This window comes from Drosophila nasuta, chromosome 3 (genome assembly GCF_023558535.2).
Source record: "Drosophila nasuta strain 15112-1781.00 chromosome 3, ASM2355853v1, whole genome shotgun sequence".
In the NCBI taxonomy this organism is placed as follows: domain Eukaryota; kingdom Metazoa; phylum Arthropoda; class Insecta; order Diptera; family Drosophilidae; genus Drosophila; species Drosophila nasuta.
The window spans coordinates 7819867-7841926 of record NC_083457.1 but is presented as its reverse complement, the minus strand read 5'-3'; the positions used below and the strand labels follow the sequence as shown (position 1 = coordinate 7841926).

Here is a 22060-nt window from a genome sequence, read left to right as displayed (position 1 = left end):
TATAATTACATAAATTATGAACCGGTATCTCTAAGATACTCCTCACACATACTACATACTACATACTACATAGTTGCACTCGAAGTTGACGTCTCAAGTTCCTCTCTACTTGAAGTTCAATTTTCGAAGCAAGCGCAGTTCGTCAACATTTCTGCTTTAAGCTTTAATTAGCCTGGTCACGCAGTTTCCCAAGAACTGACGCTGCAACGACCGACTCCACTGCACTTTGAGTGACAGCCAAAGAGCGGGGTGGAAACTAATGGCTATAAACCAGACGAAGGAAATTGAAATACGTACGAGCGCGGAAACGCCCAAAGAATGTGGCTACAAAAAAGATTTGTACAAAAAATATGCTGCAACACATTCATTCATTATTGTCAAAAATATGTTATCTGGAATCATTTCCGAGTTGAATTTCAGTGAAATGCAAAATCTATCTTGTAATTTATTAGCCGAGACATTAACCAGTTCAGTACGCAGCTGGGAAGATCTTCCGTTGTGCAATCCATTGTCATTACTCATAAAGTCTCTGTCGTTCCCACTTTGAGTCACACAAAGTCGTATGACTAACTCGGTCATAGACATAACTCAGTCACATCTTTTTTCACCAGCAACTGACTAATTTCGATAAAAAACCAGTTCTTTGGTTACACTTGAGCGACACTTGACGTACACGTCAATTATGTATGTATGTGCCTAGTTCTCCCTCTTTTCCCTCCCTCTGTCCCTGTCTCGAGTATCATTCCCTTGTCTCACACGCAATTAGTGCGTTGGTCAAAGCAAATCGAAGATAATTACAGCTTGTCATAATTTTAATGAAGAAGGTCGCGCAAACTGAACTCGAGTCAGGCCACTCACAAGAAGGTTACCAAACAGCTCCTCCTTCCTCCCTCTTTCCTTCCTCTCTCTATAGCTTGACTCTGCTCCTTTGTCGTCTGATGGCAGTGCGATTTATTGTATTAAATGGCCGTGGCTAAGCCGCCGACCACAAAGTCTGTCTGCGCTCGAATTTCCCGGTCTCGGCAAAGTCCGAGTTTGAGTTTGAGTTGGAGTCCGGGGCGCATATTTGGTATGCGGTTACATTTGATTACATGCCAAAAGTACGCGGTGACCTGGTAACGCCTCCGGTTTCAACATCTATCCCTGCTCCTCCTCATTCTATTCCTCATTTAAATCTTTAATGTGAAGCCATCGCCGTAGTCGACGTCAACGCTTCGTTCGGTTAAATGTCAAACAGGCGGCAATTTGTTATAAATAGCGCACTTCCGGCGCTAGATACACACAACTGCGACAGCTCTGAATCACAGAGTGTGAAGTACTTGTGTGACTCTACTTTGTATTTGCACCAATTTTAAGCGCTTAGTCGCGTGTTGAAGTTGACAAAGGTCAACAAATCGTAAGACACCGACAGCAGGCAGCAAAGTAAAACGAAAAGCTAATCTACAGACAAGTCGAAAATTTGATGCCCTCAAGGGAATGAGCAGACAACTGCGGAGCGTTCCCTAAAATAATTTGGAATCTCCAACAAAATGTATAAAGTAAATACTGACTTCCTTCCACTTACGTATTAAACGTAGGTGCGGCCACAAAGTATCTTTCACATGGCTTTTTATTGAGATACATAATTTGATTAGTGGCTCATTTAATTGACAGTTGATTTCAACACGAAATTGAATTGACTTCAGGGAGAAATAAATGCGAACTAAATAGATATTAATACAAGGTAACAATTAGTTTAATCACTTTGAAATAAATGAGTATCTTAAAGTAAATATCAAAAGTCATAGATATATCATTCAGATACTTCTTAACAAACACCTTAAATAAATTGAATAGAAAGTTAGAAAGCTGGTATATAAATTTGTCTGAGTTTCGGGCAACACATCTTTGAGATAGTATCTAAGAATATATAAAAGGAACTACTAAAACAGGAAATGATATTCGTCGTATCTTTAGATTATGCTATTAATAAAAACTTGTGTTGATGTGTATTCAAACTATTTTTCTTGAAGCAGAGAGAAAAGAGAGATATTAGTAGAGAATCCAACACAGATTTTTTGGGGCAAAATAAGTCATCATATTATAGCAGAGAGAGAAGGCACTTTCTGTGTGCTGTTGATGAACATTATTTCTGTTAATGCATTCCTAACCTAACGACAAAGTTATTATGCGCTCTGTTATCAAAAATGTATCCAAAAGATACACAACAATAAGCTTGATGGGGCACTCAGTGCTTACAACTTGTTGTTGTTGTTGCCGTTGCCGTTGCTGTTGCGGCTGTTGTAAATGTTGTAGATGGCGCTGAGTGACGGCCGGCAACGTTAAATGACGTTGATTATAATTATGCGGACTTGTACTTTGTACTACGAAGCTGTCTGATGGGCCACAGGGCTGCTGCCTGCAGCCTGCCCCATTGTTGTTGCTGCTGCTGCTGTTGTTGTTTGTTATTATTATTGCTGTCGTCATTATCATCATCATCGTCATTCGTATCCCATCCACAACATCGTCATCGCCAGGCGTCTGTCGTCATTGGCATTGTGCAGCCGGCGTTGCTGTGGCTGGTCGCTGTTGCTGGTTGCTGCTGTTGATGGGCGGGCAGATGAATGATGTCGCTTAAATACAGACCGAGGCCGAGGCGAGGCCAATCGTCGATTGTTGTTCTTATGTTGCTGCTGCTGACAATATAACAACAGCAACAACAACAAGAAAGACAGGCAACAGCAGCCGTAAAATTCAAGCCAATTTAGCTGGAGGCGCTGGTCCGGCAGGTTCTTCTGGCCATGGTAGGGACTTCGACTCTGTCTCCGACTCAGACATCGACTTGGACATCCACTGGCAAGTAGAAGTGCACAGCATGTTGCTCAGACGACATTCATAAGTACGAGTATAATATTATTACTTGGCGAATTAACTACACTTTTTTTTATATTTATTTTTCGCCTTCATGCTGAAGACAGGCAACTTTTTTCGTTTTTTTTGCGAATGAAATGAAACTGGTTGCCTGACTGACTTCGACTTCTGGACTGACTCACAGCTAAAAGGCACGAAATGGCTTCCGTAGACACACATTAGTCGCTTTTACACAAAACGCCAATGTCCGTCCTCTCTCAGTGTCTTCGTTCGTTCCCCTTTCTCCTCTCGCAGCTGTCATCAAAAGACAGACCAGCGAGGCGAACGAACAATGTTGGGGAGAGCGAGGCAACAAGATGCACTGAATGGGCATAAAAGCGTTCCAAGCGCCAAGCGGCGGCACATACAACAACAGAGATGAGATGAGAAAAAAAATAATGTGGAGAAAAAAAAAGCAGCAGCAGAAAAAAAAGAAGAACAGAACAGCACAGAAGCTGTGGCGCAAGTAATAACAAAAACTGAATACAAGTCAAAGACTTTGTCCATGGCTTTCATCATTGCACGATTTGTAGAAAGAGGCTGCGGCTGAAGCTGAAACTGAAGCGAGGCGACTGAAACTGAAGCTAAGTCTGAAGCTGCCGGTGCAACATTTGGCTGGACAAGTGGACAAACTCGACAAATGGACAAATGTTTCTGGCTTCGACTTGGGTACTTTGTTGCCGTGGCTCTCTGTTTCTGTTGCTGACTCTCGACTCTGACTGCGGGCTACGACAATGACAGCGACATTGATGAGGATGTTTTGCTGCCGCACAGTGGGCTAAGAATGTATTCGAAATATGCTCAAACAGCATGCTAATTAAAGAGAAAGGATCATTAGTTGCCGCTGTTCTTTGCAAGCTCATGCAACTAATTACAATTCTTTAGTGAACCATTAATAAACATTTTTTGCGTTTGCATTTGCCATATTCCCATAATCCACGCTTTGCCTTTCACATTTCCATAGGCCAAGCTCTCAACCTCGTATGCTTAATATTTGCCTATGCCAATCCCAGCTGGTAATTAGACGTTCCCATTGCTATAATGAACTTTCATTTTACTATTTTTATATAATTTTTTTTCACTTCTTTTTTCCCACTGTGCGTTTCGCAAAATTTCTCGTGCTTGCGTTTAGCTTGAAGCTCTGAGTGCTCTGTGTTTGTATCTGTCTGTGTGTGTGTGTGTGTGCAATCTGTGACCGCAATGTATGTTTTCATTTAGCAACTACAAGCTGCAATCGACCGACTGACTGTGCACACGCTACCGGGCAGACAGACGGACAGAGATCGAGGCATCATCATTGCTTTGGCTTTGCCCACTTCAAGATGCTTCATCATGCAGCATGTAGTGCGTATTTGCGATGAGTTTTGCATTGAGGTGAAGCAACAACAACAGCAACTGGAGCTGGAGCTGGAGCTGGTGGTCGGTCTTTGCGCTGCTTGATTATAAATGTACGTGTATGACATGTAAGTTTGCGGAACTTCAATATACACACACTCAAACACAAGTTACCCAGTTGGAAAAAAGCAAGCGATTAATAAATACATTGCCTTGGTCCCACTGGGGTCGCCGCTGCTGTTGTAGCTGCTGCAATTTTGTCTGCAAGGTTGTCACTGCACCTGTCATCCTGTGGCAATGCCAACGAACGAAAGAAAAAAAACAGAAGAAAAATTGCCAGCAAGAAAATTATTATTTATCTGCGTTGGACGTTGCAGTTCGGCCTCGCCTGAATATAAAAATATGTATTCGTATATTCCATAGCTATGTGTGTGTGTGTGTGTGTGTGTGTGTGCATGGGGGGCAACACTAATTACTGCACATCATTTGCTTACTCAAGTGCCTGCAACTGAAGCTGAGGCCGAAGCCGCTGCTGCTGCTGCTGCAGATTTAATTGGGTATAAAAAAAAGAGGAGAAAAATTGACTAATTAGAGTGAGTCCAAGGCACTTGCCCGCAAGCCAAAAGAGCCAAAGAGTTGCAGCTCTACTATACATATATAAAAGACTAAGAAAAAAGAAAACAAGTCTGTCCCGGCCTGGGCACAACCTGTGCTCATTTATTAAGGCCTGGTCAAGAGCGCTTTGAATCAAAACGACGCTGCTGCCGTTGAAGCTGCAGCAGCTCGTGTGTCGTCTTCATCTTTAATGATCATTAAACAAGCTGCCAGCCAATTGCACTAAAAGCTGCAGGCAACAACAACCAGTTGAGGCGAGCAGATGAGCGGGGCAGCAGTATTACAAACGCCTCTCAGCCTGATGAAAACTATTAGAGATGACTACGCTACGCTATCTTCGCCAAGTGCTCCAAGAGCTATAAAGTGCCTGCTGCTTCCCGCTCCTCCTGTGTTGCCTTTTGTAAATTGCACCGACATTCCAGCAAACCGAAGCAAACAGCATTTTCAGCTTTTATTTTTTTTTGTGCCGCAGGCCGCCTTCTGGTTTGGCTACTGGCGCGTAATTTAAATAATCATAAAAAATAATAATTTGTTCTAACAGAGAAAAACGCAGGAGGAGATGAAGGGGCCCACTCAAGTTCTCAATGCTCACTCTACCTGTTCCTTTTGATTATTACACTCTGGTTCTGGTTAGACCAGGACGAGTAGGAGAACGAGTATGAGTTTGAGTATGGTAATATCTTTTGCTCGTTAGCAATTTTCGTTTGAAATAAATAGTAATTAGTGTGCCAAAGAGTGTGCCCATCTTTGTTAAAGTGCCTCGACTTGTGCGCTGCGCTTTGTTTGCAGTTCTTATTGGCATGCTGTTGCTGCTACGGCTACGGCTACTGCATCCTCTGCATCATGCATCCTGCCTCACTCACCTGTGCTCAAGGACTGGCGGAGTCCTCTCCGCTTAAAAACTATCGCACAAAGCTTTTGCAATTTGTTTCTCCGTTTCTGTTTTGGGCACTTTTATTTGACATTTTTCATTAAACACGAAATGAAAATGCCTTCTCTTCAGTTTCAGCTTTTTTGCCACTCGTCCTCGTCGTCCTCAACGTCGTTGACATCACATTTTTTTTTTTTTTTTTTGATTTTTTTTCTGGTATATAGAAGCAGAGTCAAAAGACTTTTTGGCTGCAGAAGTTTGGGGTATAAAAGTTTGAAGGCATCTGGGGAAATATGTCAGCGTTGTTTAAGTTTTTAACATTTTCAGCCCCAAAAGCATGGGAACGAGTACTAGAGCGAGACAGCAACAGACAGACAGAGAGAGAGATGGAGTCAGATTGTTATTTACTTTAGCATAATTTTCTTTGGCCTGGCACTGCTACTCAAAAACTACTCATAGTTACGGCAATTTGTGCACTCTGCAATTGAATTAAATGAATAGATACTCTGGATTTAAGTTAATGTATTCAACTAAACCGAATACCGAATAAATCTAAAAAAAAATTGCAATAGGTTTAGCTTTGTTTTACCTGCTTAAACTGGAGCTTTTCTTTGACTCAAATTGGATAACATGTTTATATACCCGCTACCCATAGGTTAGAAGGGTATTATACTTTTGTGCCTCGAGGAAATGTAAGTAAAAGGGAGAAGGTTCTCATTCTCTTAACTTAATTAAGAAATAATTTTGTATTTACTAAGGGTCTTAGTTACTTTGCTTGACAATCTAGTATATTTTTAATGTATTACTATATAAACATACCAAAAATAGCATTAGGAATTTATTGCAGTATATTAATTTGGAATATTTTAAAATTAATACCGCTCTGTTTTGCTTTTATTCACAATGGATAGCGGGTATCGCACAGCAAATCATACTCGACTTTTGCTTTCTTACTTGTTCGTATTTATTTTCCTTTTTTCTTGCTTTTCGCACAGCCATATAATTCATTATCGGAAGTAGAGGAAGCATCACATATGCGACTAAGTTTTTTGCCCTTGTCTCGTAACTTTTGCCATTTGCAGTTGTTCGCATTTTTCCCCATTTTCCCTTTTTTTTGTAGTAATTTGTAGCCCATCAAGTGAGCGAATGATTGATTGGCAACATTAAGTCGGATAGAACTTTGGGTCATGGCTTTAATTTCACCCTTTTTCTCATTTGCTACTTGTTGTTGATGATGTTTGAACGGGTTCAATGCGGAGGGGTTTAACATCAGTTTGCACTACATAATTAATATGTGATTATCGGTTAATGCTTATGTTTTCTAATATGTACTTGACCATAATTATGTTTTTCACATGCAAATTGCGCGCTTCTCAATTGTTTTTCCTCTGCAACTTTCACAGATTTTTCTTTTGGCTTTCGAGTGGTTTGCACTCGGAATTTTTTCTTCATCTTTCACATTCACGATAGTTGCCATTATCTCTGGCATTCTCATTGCAGTGTTCTGCATCATCCGCCATCTGATAACCTAAATTTAAAATTTACATAGCCAGGTTTACCTGCCACACACAAACTCACACAGATTCAGCCTACTTGCAACTGGTTTTCACAGTCGTTAGTTGGCAATTGAGCTGGGGGAAGTTGAAGTGGCTTCTTCTTTTTTCCTTCTGCAGTTGCAGTTGCACTTGTAGTTGCGGCTGTGTGTCATCTTTTTGGCTTATCAGTTGTGCATCATTAACTGTTTTTTTTTTGTTGTGTTATTCGTAGCTTCTTCTCTTGCTCATCTTTCGCTTGTTGGCTCCTTTCTCATTTTGGCATTTGTACTACATTCACTTTTTTTTTGGTTTTTCTGCTGGCAAACTTTCTTTTGTTTTTCTATCTGCAAAGCGAGACGAGTGAAGTCGAGTCGAGTCGAGTTTTTCTTCATTCTACCCTCAAAAAGCTTACAACCTTCCACCTTTTCCCCCATCTAACGACCTTCCAGCAACGGCGTTTTCACACAGTTTTTGTTGTTGTTTGACTAGAGCAAGTGAATTTTCTCATTTTGCACTTGATATTGTTGCCTTCTCCAACTGCCTTACCAAAAACTTGTTGTTAGTGTTGTTTCATCAACTTGTCGTTGTTGCTATTGTACTTGTTGCTGTTTTCCTTCTTTTTTGTGTTCGTATTTTGCCAAGCAAACTTTTCGACAGTCAGTCTCACTGTCTTTAGCAGTGGGTTTGCATTTCGTAGGTAGGTTGGAAATTTAATCTCAAAGTCGTCATCGTCAGCGCTTGGGCTCTCGCTTTCGCTCTGACTCTGACTCTTGCTCGGGCGTCACAAAAATATTTAATTAATTTTTCGAATTTTAATTAAAAAGTTTCCGTTACATCGTCATCATTTTCTAGGCTATACACACGCCTTGTATTTTTTTCTGTTGGCTGAGCCTACGCCTCCTACTACTATACGGACTATGACTACTTTGTTACTTGGCACTTTTATTACTTAAAGTAGCCCTCGAAAATGTTGATGACCAGGTGTTGGTGGGCTACCAGTTGAGCTTGTAATTCAAGACTTTATTCTCCAACGAAAGAAACTTGTCGCTCTCCATCTCTCTCTCTCTCTCTTTATAGATTCAGGGTGTCTGTCATCAATCAATTTGTTAAGAGAGAAGAACGCGCAGCGCACAACACTGAACGCTGAACGCACAACGTGCGTTGCTGCGGCAAATCCATTCCAATAAACATAAAGCAAACACTTAATTGTCTGTCAGCGTTAACAAACCGAGCAACCCGACAACACACAAATATCATATGACCAAAGCCAAAGGAGGAGGCGTTAGTTGTTGTTTGCTGGTTGTTGGTTGCTGGTTGTTTCCATAAGCAGACAACACATATATCACCTGCTGCGCACAAAATGTTTTCCACAAACTTGTAAGAGATGCCAGGGCTCAGATAGAAGCCCAAAAGAACTCCTCATCGTTGCCTCTCTCTTCACGTTCTTCTCTCTTTCTCTCTATATCTTCTCTGTGCGTATAAAAATGCATGCATTTGTTATCTGTGACAAAGATCTCTTGGCCATTAAATTAACACTTAATGACTTGTGTGTTTGTCTATGTGCGTGTGTGTGTGCGTGCGTGTGTGTATCTGTGTGTAGGTGCCAGCAACATTTGTGGTTGGGGGCGCTCGCGTCCCATGCGACGACAATGATTCTCTATGGGATGTCCAAAAAAAATCTTTTGCAGCAGCAGCAACACATCATTAAGAGACAGCAGGAAAGAAAGAACAAGCCATGACTAGCAAAGAGATTGCTGTGAGCTTTTGTTAAACTACCAGACATACAAACTATTATACACTATACTAAAAGATAAATATGATGACTCTTGTAATGAAAGCAAATGAAAATCACTGTTTGGCATGACTTGCGGGGCAACTTGACAGCTTATAGATGAAGTCAACTGCTAGTTGGAGATTAGTTAGAATAAATAAATTAATATATTTTCGCATGGTTGAATTATTATAGTAAATTTGCATATATGTAATATTAATTAGTTCATGTGAAAACTAATTGATCTAAACCAACGATTTGCATAGAGAAAACAGTAGTTCAATATTTTTTTATATTTATATAACTTCAACTTCATCTCTCTATATTATTATAATAAATCTTCAATATTTCTAAAGTGTTTATTTTTGTGAAAACTAATCACACAAAAGATCTGCATTCAAAAATCACTGCAAGAATTTATATAGATATTTTTATATATGTAAATTATTATAATTAATCTAAATTGCTGCTTTCCCTTCATATAAATTTAATCATGTCAAAAGAATTTATTTTAACTATAAACTCAAATTCTAGAACACAGTTCTTCACCCAAATTCAACTACAGAGCATTGGATCTTCGTGTTACCTTTGTTGATCGCATCTCTCGTATCTTATTTGTATCTCCCCAAGCTGCGAGCTGTGTGAGCTACATGCCACAATGCCATTGCCCATCAGAGTGTCTTGTTTGCCAGCCATAAGTTGGAATTGTTTTTAGAGACTCTGACAAAATAAATGATGACAGGCGGCGTGTTGAGTTTGTTTTCTGTTATTCCCTTGTCGCTAAGTTGTTCTAATTTTTTTCATCCTCATTTTCTCTGTATCTCTCACTCCCTCTCGCTCCCCACACACTCATATCATTTAGTAGTGTGTGAGATACTTATATAGATGAACAGATACTATTTAGATATTCGTATACGTGGAAAATGCGTTCTTCTGTTGAAATTTTGTCGTGGGCTGCGCGAATGCCGCGGATACCAAACATGTTTCACTCATTATGCAGAGAGGTGAGGAGTGAAAGACGGGAGGGCAGAAAAAAAGCGACAAAATTTTATGTTTCTCACTCAATTTGTTTGTGTTGAAAGAAATCAACAAATGCGTTGCAATTAAATTTGTTGTGTTGTGTTTTATGGTTTTTATGTTAATTTAAATGCGTCACGCAGTGTTTGGAATTAATAGCTGCATCTTAAAGATACATTAGCTAACAAGTGCCAAGCCACTTGGCTAATAAATATTTCATTATGCCAAGAGCAGTCTCTCCTAAGTTTCTCCTACGCATTGCAGTGCATTATTGAGATGTGTAATTTGAAACGGGCAAATGCAAATAGAGCGTGCCAAAATCAAAAGAGACATTTTTGGAAGACACACACAGAGAGAGAAAGATACACATACACATATGTATAAAGAGATTGAGGGAGGGAAAACCACAAGGAGTTGAAAGCGCCGTGCATTCATCTGTGGATTGCGTTGCATTGGAATCAGTGATAAATTTATTGCATAATTGAACAGGACAAAATCCTGTCGAGCCTTTAAAATGCAGCCATGTAAATACAAACTATTTACATATAGATTGGCCTGGGCCACCACTACCTTGGAGCCAGCCAGCCAGCTCCCAGCTCCCACTTGCGCCCTCTCAGTTATTTATGGGCTGTGGTAAGCCGTCTGAGGAGGGAGGCAGAGGCTGAGAACGATGCGGTCTGGAGTGTGATGTGTACTTCTGTGTGTGTGTGTGTGTGTGTGTGTGTGTGTGTGTGTGTATGCGTTTTGTTTAATTAAGTAGCATAACAGTAAACAAATTAATTTCAATATTAACAAAGAAGATTATTGAAAATCTCTCTCATTATTTACAATGCTGAATGACAAAACAAATAAATTATTAATTTTCCAAAGCAGGGCGGAACATTCAAGAGCAACTCAATGACAGTGCACACACACACCAAATACACACACACAACACACACACACATACGTGCCGCGTTCCGGGTTTCAAAGCCAGGGCACAAAGCAACCATTCAAGCGTAAATATTCCGTATTATTACAACTACGGTTACGCTTTTAATTGTGCATGCCACAAGAGAGACATATATACACACACAAACACTATTGCTTCGCTGTTCTTGTTGATGTTGCTGATGTTGCCACTTTCTTCAATGTCATCTTTATGTCGGAGTTGGAGGCCTTTTGTGTTTGTGTTTCGCTTCGGGTTTGTATATGACGGAAATGTAGCTGAAAAGTGCGGATTTGCCGGGGCGCTAAAGTTGTCTTAGCATATGACAACAAAACGCCAGCGGGGTGCACATAACACAAAAGGGAAGAAATTCCCTCACTCTCTGTCAAGTCACTTGTTGAAGGGTTGCGTTTAGTGGCTCTAACGAGGCATTTGCTTGCGCTTATGTCACAGCTTATATGACATCTTTCTATTTATTTATTATAGCCCACAAACAGCTCAGATGTTGGCTAAACTGTTGCTTTTCCAAGAATTATAATACTTCTTCAAGTGATAAGAAGTATCTTCTAGGGAAGTATTCTTTTTAAAGGTATTACAAAAGTACAAAAAATATAATATTTTTTTAAAAACAATTATTAGGATCTTTAAGTATAGAAAAGTCTCTTCATGAGAACACCTCACCCCACTCAAATTTTATTCTTTTTTTATTTTTTAAACTTACAAGTGTTTTATTTAAATAAATTCTAATTCAAATATTTGATATTTATCATTAGTTCTTCTATTGTATATTTGCTAACCTTAATTTTGAATAATTAAATCCGTTTTTAAACAAATTTGTCATGTATTCTAGCTCAAATTTTTCTCTTCTTCTAAAACATTTTTCTTTCTGCTTGCATTAGATTTCTCTTCTTGTCAAATAAAGGCCATAAAACATTTGTTAAATCCCACTTTATTTTTAGCTAATCTCTTGCTGTAACCCACGCCATATAAATCGGCATTCTCAACGGTCATTTATCGAAATTTTCTCGTGAAATATTTGTGAACGCCCACAAGTAAATTAAACCCTACATAAGCGAATATCTAGCTATATATAACAGTATTTCGTGTACAACCAATCGTTTGATATCATTCTCTCATATTGCCACATAAGAGGAACTCAATACACGGCAATACAACAAAATACTCGACTCAAATCGCTTTTCATCAATTTCAGCAAATGCCCCAAAGCGAAGCTGGTCATCATTCCTGTGGCCAATTCCTGTTTTGAATTTCAAACGTCCAACAAAATAAAAAAAAATGGAAAATGAGGCGTTGCCTATTTGTGAAAAATTGGGGCACATTTGACAACAACAGCAAAAAAAAGGGTTCTAAACTTTTGACTCCTTTACGTAATTTATAGAATATTATATTAAAATTGGAAATTGAAACGCACGAATTGAACTTGCAATTTATGCGATAAATTTGTGTGAAATATCGCCTTAATTTAATATTGCACACAAAGCGGAAAAAGGAAAGAAATTAAAGGAAAGTTCGGTGCGAAAGACAAAGTATGCATCTACGCTTTATTTAAATTTATATTTAATGAAACAATTTATTGCGCTAAAAGTGCAGACACAGGCAGACAAGCTATATCCATATAGTACAACAATATCATATTTATTATTTAAATTTTAAAAGGCTGCAAGTCGGAGTTTGTGTTTGCGTTGCGTTTCTGCACTTTTTTTCCACACTGCGAACGGTGCGACGGTGCAAATTGAATAAATTTCGTTAATTGTTGTCGCGCACCTGTGTCCTGCCAGTGTGTGAGTTTGTTCTCTCTTTGCTTTCTCCTGCCTGCTACATGTCCTGGCCATATGGCCACTGGCGGCCTCTGATCGTGTGGTCGATTTGTGGTGTATAAAAAATATTAAGTGGCACTACCCTGGCGCTCACTCGTTACCCTCGCTCTGTCCCGATGTCCCGATGTCCCGCTGTCCGCCGCTGTCTACTGCTCGTGGCAACAACAACAACAACAACGTTGTCTGTTGTCCTTTGACATGCAATATATAATTTGCCATGTATGCCAGTCGGTCGCACCGAAGTCCTAGCACATCCTGACGTGTGCCATGCCGCTGCTGGCAATTTGTTTTTTTTCGCCTCATGTTGTTCTTGTTGTTGTTACTGTTGTATGCCAAGCAAGTTTAATTAATTTACATGGAATTTCCAACAACAGCAAGTGCAACAGTAACTACAACCACGACACGTGAAAGTTTAAACGAAAGGTGAAAAATGAATATAATCGAATTGACCGAACGAAACGCTTGTTCTACCTCATACCTTCCTCCGTCCACACAACACATCGATTTACCATATGCGAGGCGACAGCCTAACGTTTGACATGACAGTCCCCAAAAACCAGACAGAGACAGAGAGAGAAAGAGAAAGAGATAGAAAGAGGTAGAGCGATGGCGACTAAAAACTGGGACGGACGTAGACGGTGTCACGTGTGTTGCATAAAATTTTAATTAATGTCACTACGAAATATTTCGAGTTGACTGTTTTCTAGTTCTGAATATCCGGCGAATAAACTCGCGACTCTCGCGTGTGAATGAACTGCATATGAAATGCGTTTTTCCCTCATCAAAATTGTAATAAACTTTAATTTTATGATTCGTTTTTTTGCTGTGTCCAGTACGATTATAAAAAATCTTTATGCATTTTTAACAAGCTGCCCACGATATAACAAAATGTCTTTATTTCATTTTTACATATTGTTATGTGGGATACGTGTGGGAAATATGAGCTCTTAAATATGCACATTCCGATTGGTAACAATGTCTCTATTAAAACGTTGTTTAAATTCAGTTTAAAAAGCGAACTATGTTTGGTTGTCAACACATACATAAGTGGGGCGAAGGGGAAACTTTTCTGATCTCTTTGTCAACATGACTTAACCTCTTGGGCGAGTCGATTCCCTTGTTTGACCTTGCTGCTGCTCCTTTGGGGTCATTTCTGTTACTCCAAGGGAGTTACCCTCTTCAACGAAGCTGCTGCTCGTAATGTTGCCCCAGCTTTTGGCTCTCTCTCTTTCTGGCGCTGACAACAATTAATAAAGCTCAATATAGTTAAGTCGCTGTAATAAAGCAAAACCTTAAGTCGCACAATTAAAGCTATAAGCTGAGCTAAGGATGGAAGAGAGTGGAAGTATCCTGTCAATAGCAGCACACAATGACATGCTATTGAATACCCGAACACATAAATAAGGCCTATATGAAGTGCTCGTGTATCTTGACTTGGCTCATTTTTAAAAATTAACTACGGACTACCTTTAAATGCGCTGATGTCCTGGCATACAATGCGATTTATTGGCCACGCAAGATAAATGGCAAACTGTTTACATTTCCTTCTACCCAAAAAAAACAAAACAAAAAAAAAAATGTTAAAATCGAGTTGTGGAAAATTTTTCATTTTGGTTTCGTTGTTTTGTAGCCACATTGAAAAGCGTTGTCGTAAGCATTTTCATGACGGTTTTCAGTTTTGCTGCTGCTGACTGCCGAAAACTTTTGGCAGGTTTTACCAGGGTTTTCTTCACTTGGTTGTTTTTTTTTTTGGTTTTTGGTGCTGTTCGTCTACACATGCGATAAAAATTGTTACAGCCAAAGCTCAAATAAACTGATGGTAGGGACGACGACGAGCAAAAACATCATTAGCATTACCAAATAAATCACATCCGCTTTTTCACAACCGTTCTGCCCAGTCCGAAAAGACAGAGAGACAGAGAGCAAGCACACAGTAACAATAACAACAACAACAATAGCAGAAAAATGATAAAAAAGGATAAAAGCTTTGAACACCGGAGTGCAATAAATTTCTCTCGTGACGAGCATAAAACTTTTTAAACACAACAATGCCAACAACAAACAAGAGCAGCAACAGCAACAACAACAACAACAACAACACAAACGCATAGCGAAGCGGCAACTTCCGTTTAATGCGACCTACCCGAAAAAAACCCCCCGCAGTAATGCACATGTGAAAAGGGCACACGCAGAAGTGCAGAGAGAAAAGGACGGAGAGTGCACAGGAGAGCTACAATCTGGCCCCATGTTATGCAGCAGCCTCGCCTCGACTCTCTTCGCTTTTTATACCCTGTAGACAAATAATATATAAGTGGGCATCAACAGGGCTTAAAAGTTGCTTGGAATAAATATATTAAGACAAAATTATATACATTTTGGTAATGTCTATAAAAAGCCAAAAACAATTTTAAAAATATTGCCAAATTTATCCAAATTCAAAAATAATTTGTAATTCGAAAATTAGGCATTGTTAAATATATTCAAATTTAAATATATGCATTCAAACTATTTCTCATAAGTTTAAATATAACATGAAACTTGAAAAAATAAATAAATAAATAAAATAAAATAAATGTATTACAAATATTCCTGACAATTCCACAGGGTATTTTTGCCGTCACACAATACTGCCAACAATTTCTGTTTTTATTTGTATGCATCAGTTTGGATTTTGTGGTTTGATCCTGCATCCTGCGCTTGGCCATCCTTCAGAGTCGACGTCGTCTACGTCGTCCTCCTCTTCGTCGCCGTCGTCGTCGACGTCGTCACTGATGATAAAGTATGCCAACTGTCCGCCCCGTAACCCAGCCCCCGTTGGCCATGCCCATGCGATACATCAGCTCAGCAACTTTGCTCAATAAATTTTGTGCACAGCTCAAAGGCGCCCCGCAGTATGCAATGATTTTTTATTGTAGTGGTAAGAGAAGGATTTCAGTGGAGTGCAATGGTGGTAGGGGGGAAAACAAGTTGCTTACTATGGTATAAAGCAGAGGGAGCTAAAAATTATAACAACTTTTGGTAACAACATGAAACGTTTACATTGTGGCTGAGGCGGACAGTTGCCTGTTTAACGATGCCAACGATGCTCACGATGCCATAGAAAGAGAGAGACGGAGAGCGTCCTGTATAAACGTATACGTATAGTTATCCTGCTGCAGCTGCCGTCACACAGAGTCAGAGTCAGAATCGGAGTCGGTGCCACAGTCACAGTCCAGTCTCGGAATTTTTATTGTCGTTGTTGTTGGCCTGGCAAAAATCTGCATTGGACATAAATGTCAACACCCGTGCGGCATTGTGTGTGTGTGCGCTATGCTGCTCCCCACTCCACTCTCTGTGTGTGGTGCTGTCTAAGCCAGTGCTGCAATCAGGTTGCACTTTTGTGACCTGGCTCGTATCTTAATTTTAAACTGACATTGCTGGACCGGCCCGAAAGAGATGACAAAGCTGGGGAAAATGGAGTTGATACGAGAACTGAAACTGAAGTTGCTGCAGACATTTTTGGCCAATTGCGAAATGGGTCAACCGAAAATAAGCGAAATACTCACTCTCACTCTGTCTCTGACTCTGACTGTGTGTCTCTTTGCTCGTATTCATCGTCATCGCCAGTGTCGACATCGTTGCAATTGATTGAATACGTGATGTCCATGCAAGAAACAAACTTAAAAGCCAGGCTAAGACCCCAGCCCAATCGACTGGCCAACAACAGCAACAACATCCACCGCTTTACGCTCATGTGCAGTTCAAACGAAAGTGGTTTTAAAAACGAAATTGCTGCGAAAATGTTTGCACATTTTTAATCAATAAAAAAAAGTGCTCTCTCCCCTCCGCCCACCATCTCGTTCTGCTCAAAATGAATGACCAGTTGACGTGTATTGCTGCGAATCGAAGTAGAAATCGCCATTCGCAATAGCGCACTATTCGCTTGCTGAGCAGCCTTGAAAAGTGGCAATGAGCAGCACATCAGTTTGCCAATCAACATGCAACGGATCGTGGCCAATCAGGCGAAAATTCACGCTAGAAAAATTGATGTGCTGCCCATTTACTGCCAAACCACATAACAGTCCAAAGTGAATTTCCAAACGCCAAGTGCAAAAGATGCAACGCTTACATTGAAAAAGCGTACATATCTGACTAGGTTTTGGATGGTCTATATTTCAAAATGTAGCACACATACAATTTATAATTCATTGCTATTAAATCAGTGTAACACATAATCATACGATATTATCAAAATTTTTAAATAATTATTCATTTTATATTTATTAATCGATGGCGAAGAGCGAGATATCTGGCAAAGAATCGATGAACAATTTAATATTATTAAAATCCATGTAATATTTGTATCAGTTCATTGAAATTCTCCTCACATTCAACCATTCATTTATATAAATGAAAGCTGCCCAAATTTTGAAAATTTCTACTGCTGCATTTTAATTTGCATATCTAGGAATCGATGAAGTATGTATTTTAATATAGTACGGATACGTTTTTTTGAATTTATTTTTTGATTTCATTTTATGTAAAATACATATATTTCATTTGCAATTCATTGTACTTCAACTATTCATTTATAAAACAGAAGGCTGCACAACAATTTCTATTCTATTCCATTTTTATTTCAAGTAGAATTTCAAGCAAGAATTGCAAAGCAACTTTTGTATAAAATAAAAAATATTATTATTTTTATTTATTTAATATTTAGAGCAGTTCATGGCAATTCTCTTCACATTTAATCAATGTTTCCATCTTTCAATAAACTCCCAAGAAATTTCAAATTTTTTTTTGTCACATATCAAGTTTAGTGCTATTTTTACATTGTGTTATCACTTTACACAAGTTGCCTTGATCAAGCTATTAACTTAATATTTACTTGTCGACTGCTGTCTGTCACAATGTTTATTAATATACTGCCTGAAGTTGTTCGTTCGCAATTCAAGTGAATTTCTATGAAATTCCATTTTAATGGCTCTGGCCATAAAGCTTATCGCTTAAACTAATTCAATTGCCTGACCCTTTCAAAGATGAAATTCTAATTAAAATGAAGAGCTTAATGCCGTCTAATGTGCGTCAACAACAACAACAAGAAAAACAACGAAAACAATTCTGGTATCAAGTTCTCAAGGCTGCCAAGGCAGTTAACGAAATATGATTACAATAAATTACGGATGTGAAGTTCGTAGCATAAGAAATATATTTGCAACATTTTGCCTAAAAGCAAAGAATTTTCTATTGGCTAATCGTTTGGCTTAGACAAAATAGAGTTGTTGTTGTTTCTGTCGATGTAATTGTTATTGCTGTTGTTTTGAGGGGGGTAAAAAGTGAAAATGTTTTTGCGACTTACAGAACAACAAAAATACTGGCTGAATAACAAAAAAGGACGAAAAGACAAAAAACCAAAAATGCGAATAATAGAAACCTAGGCAGACTTCTAAGAATTGGCGGTGCATAAAGCATAAGATTTATTTTCTTGTTGTGCAAATGTGTGCCAGCAAATTTGGATGTGAACGTGAATGTGAGTGTGTGTACAAGCTATTCAATTATATTGTGCCAAATATAAGACGACTTGGGTAATAGTCATATGTGAATGTGTGTCGTATTCATTTATCAAAAATAATATATTAAATTGCCAACATTGAATGATATTTTAATTTGCATCTCTGTCTCTGACTCTGACGCTGTTTCCTTTTGAATAAAACATTAAAATGTGTGTATATGACTGTGTCCGTGTGTGTGTTCTAGGGAAACATTTTGTGCTCTGGCTCTTATCTTTATTTATTCAAAAGATAATTTTATGTGTTCCGCAGTCGAAGCATAAAATTACTATGTCGAATATTGTTTGAGCAAATAAAAACGAGAGAGACACATGCAAAGCAGCCTCTGACAGCGCAAGCAGGAGGAGAAGGCTGAATTCAGAAGCTGAGGCTGTGGCTATGCCTGATATACATGCAAGTAGCATCACCAAAAAATGGCTGCCTAACTGTACATGTGTCCTCTCACTCTCATACTCTGTATGTGTGTGTGTGTGTGTGGGTGCGTGTGCAGGAAATGCTATGTAGCAAGGACTATGAAACGGAAACGGCATCAGCCTGTGAACAGTTGAGTTGAGTTGAGTCGAGTTCAGTTAGGTTCGGCATCAGGCAAGAGCAGCAGTTCATTTACATTTATATGGTCTGCTTACAATGTTAACGCTCATGTATGCGTCTACACACACACACTTACAATGCCCTCCCACACTCACACTCATAGACATTTGCAAAGCGGATCGTCCAAATACACACAGTTTGAGAGTCAGCGAGTCACATTGTCTATTTGATTGGCCGTCTGTCCGTCTGTCTGTCCGTTAGTCTGGTGTCTGTTTGCTTTATCATTTGCCTTTGCCAGCTGATAATCTTTATTGCAGTGAAATATTTAATTTAATAAAAGCTTTGCACAGTGCCAACTTGGCCTCCAACAAAACACTCACTTCTCCACCCACTCAATTCCATCAAGTGATATTTTACAATTTATTTAATTTATTGCCTTGCTACTTCTCTTGCTCTCCTGCTCTTTGTCTCTATTTATGTCTGACTCTCTGTCTCGCTCTCAATTTGCTAATACATATGTGTGTTGTTGGTGTTTGTAAAAAACAAAACTCTTTGTCGCTTAGTTGAACAAAAAAGCGTATAAATGATAAGCATGCATAAAATATTCCAAAACAACAACAAGGAGCAGCCAATAAGCCACACATACACACTCACAAACATTGCAAGTAAAGATAAACAAAGGGTAAAAGTTGAGTCCATGGACTGCAAAGCATGCTCTCAACTAGGCCTAGGAGAAGACATTCTAAAATGTAGTGTTAAATTCTGAAAGTTAGGAATATTTAAGTGAAGGATTTGACTAACATTTTTTGCATATTTAAAATCAATATTATTTAACAACATTTTTGTATTCCATGTTTTGTATTTCATTTAAAAATATATTGAAGTTGAATCACTAAATTCTTTCATTAATTCCAATCAACCATAAATTTTTTTCATTCCGACAATAAAAGTTCTTTAAACTAATATTATCAAAGACATTAATAAAGAAATATTAACTTCATCATTTTTTTAAGCTGAATCATATTCATCAACTGATAGGTGCAGATATAATTTTATATTGTGCAGTATTAATTGATATCATTATAATATAATTTTGAATCAAATTCATTGACCTCTTCTATCATAAATTCCAATTAACTATAAACTTTTTACATTTAAGCACTAAAAGTCATGCAACTAATATTGTCAAAGACATCAACAAAGATATATTAACTTTATCCTTTTTTTATAGATCATTTATTTTTCGGGATTTATGCTGCTAGTTTATCATGCATCATTTAAAATTTGCATTTATATGCTTAAGCTGAGTTGGCAACCCGTTTAATGATGCTTTGCGATGGAAATGCTTGAAGTCTCCATTATTCTTGTCGATGCCGTATATCACATAGTTAACTTGGTCGAAAGGGCATCTGACTAACGACCTGTCAAAAGGTTTAACCTCATTTCTCCTAGTCGCAGCTTGTTTTTGTCGCTTGTTTATTGCTAATCATTTTCGTTTTGGTTTTGGTTTTGTTTTTTTGTTGCCCCCTTCTTTGTGTTTGTGTGTGTTTGGCACTTTTATTATTGTTTTCGTTTTCACAATATTCAGAGCATGAAATATAATTTTGCCATAGCAAAAATTATTATTTGCAGTTAGAAAATGTGCGAGGGAAATAATAAAAAAAGAATGTGAATATATAAATGTGTGTAGTAAATATATAAATATATTTTGGAGGCCCGGTTGACAGGCGGCAGTTTTTGGTTTGGTTTTTGGGTTTTTGGTTGCGGCTTCGTTTCGGTTCGGTTTGGTTTTGTTGGGTTTGGTTTTTTGGCAGCCAACTTGGCGACAATGGCAGCAGGCGCCTTTTGTTATGGCCGCTGATAAATTGTGGCTGATATAAATGCAAAAGCCAAACAACGACAGCAGCAGCAGCGACAGCGACAGCAACAGCAACAAAAGTGTGCAACATATTAACATAGATACAGATACGTTCTACACACACTCACATTAAGTGGCAAAGCATCAGCAGCGGAGCAAGCGAGAGAAGGTGAAACCAAAAGCACGTGGGGCAGAGCGAACAGTAAATAAATAATGTGGTTAAAAATTTGCTTGCATGTGTGTGTGTTGTCTGTGAGTGCGAATGAAGTTTGACTTTGAATAATGTTTGGATTGTCTGTGGCAGGCAGGCGAGTCAGGACAACCGGGACAGCCAGGACAGTCGACTGGCATCCCTGGCAGCAAAATAAATCGAGAAATTATAGAACTGTGACTAGTATAAGAAATGGCTAGATATTTGCCAGCCATCCAGCGAGCGTGGCAAGATATATGGCCGCCAGTTAAGACGAAGAAAACTGCCTCGCTCTTAGTATCAGCATCAGCTTCAGCTTCAACGGATGTCGTCTCAAGGTGGCACATGTCGGAGACAACAACAACAACGATGGCAACAAAACAGTCAACAAAAAAGTGACAGCTGTTGCCCTCATAGTCAGAGTCGAGAGCACACACAGAAAAAGATGCTGAGATAATACAAATAAAAGTTAGAAAGGAATAAATACAAGATTGCCAATCAGCATATGCGACTACAGAATGTTCTATAAACAGTTTGTTCCGCTTTGATTGATGGCAAACAAATTCATCACGCAAAATGTGATGCGAAAATCAAAAACCTCACAACATTCGTCTAGATTGCATCGATAATGTTGAATAATGTTTTTTTGTCGTTGTTGTTGCATAATTTTGCATTAAATCATTGGAACATGTATGTATATCATCATCATGGGAATTATAAATAAATTGTCTCCTCCTTTGCTCCTACGTTTAATATACCCCTTGTTACCCTATCAATCAAGGATATAAAAACAATAAGCGGCTGGGTCATAAAATTTGTTGTTTTTCTTTTTTTCTTCCGTGTGAGTTTTATGCTGAGTCCATGGCACACATAAAATTGTTTATTAACAAATCAACGGCAACAACGGTACAGTAAAATCGGGCTGGTTACTTTGACAAAACATTAAAATCAGCAAATTTTTCTTTTGTGTCGTACTTCAGGCATTTTTCAATGGTCTCCTAACGAAAATGCAATAAATTGCAGACGTAGTATAGATTTTTGCGCATAAATTGTATAACACAAAAAAAATGCACGATGATATAAAAAAAATTGTAAGAAAAGTGGAGAAGAACGAATGATGTTTTATATAT

The 22060-nt window shown here is 38.6% G+C and overlaps 1 protein-coding gene and 1 long non-coding RNA gene across 2 annotated transcripts in view; both read right to left on the bottom strand.

Annotated features, from left to right (window-relative positions):
* Positions 1-22060, bottom strand: part of LOC132790101 (MOXD1 homolog 2) — a 142752-nt gene that overhangs the window by 78753 nt on the left and 41939 nt on the right.
* Positions 6560-8149, bottom strand: LOC132792728 (uncharacterized). Its single transcript, XR_009633036.1, has 2 exons — positions 7043-8149; positions 6560-6989 (listed from the first exon to the last, which is right to left on the bottom strand). It is a non-coding gene; the product is annotated as an uncharacterized LOC132792728 (long non-coding RNA).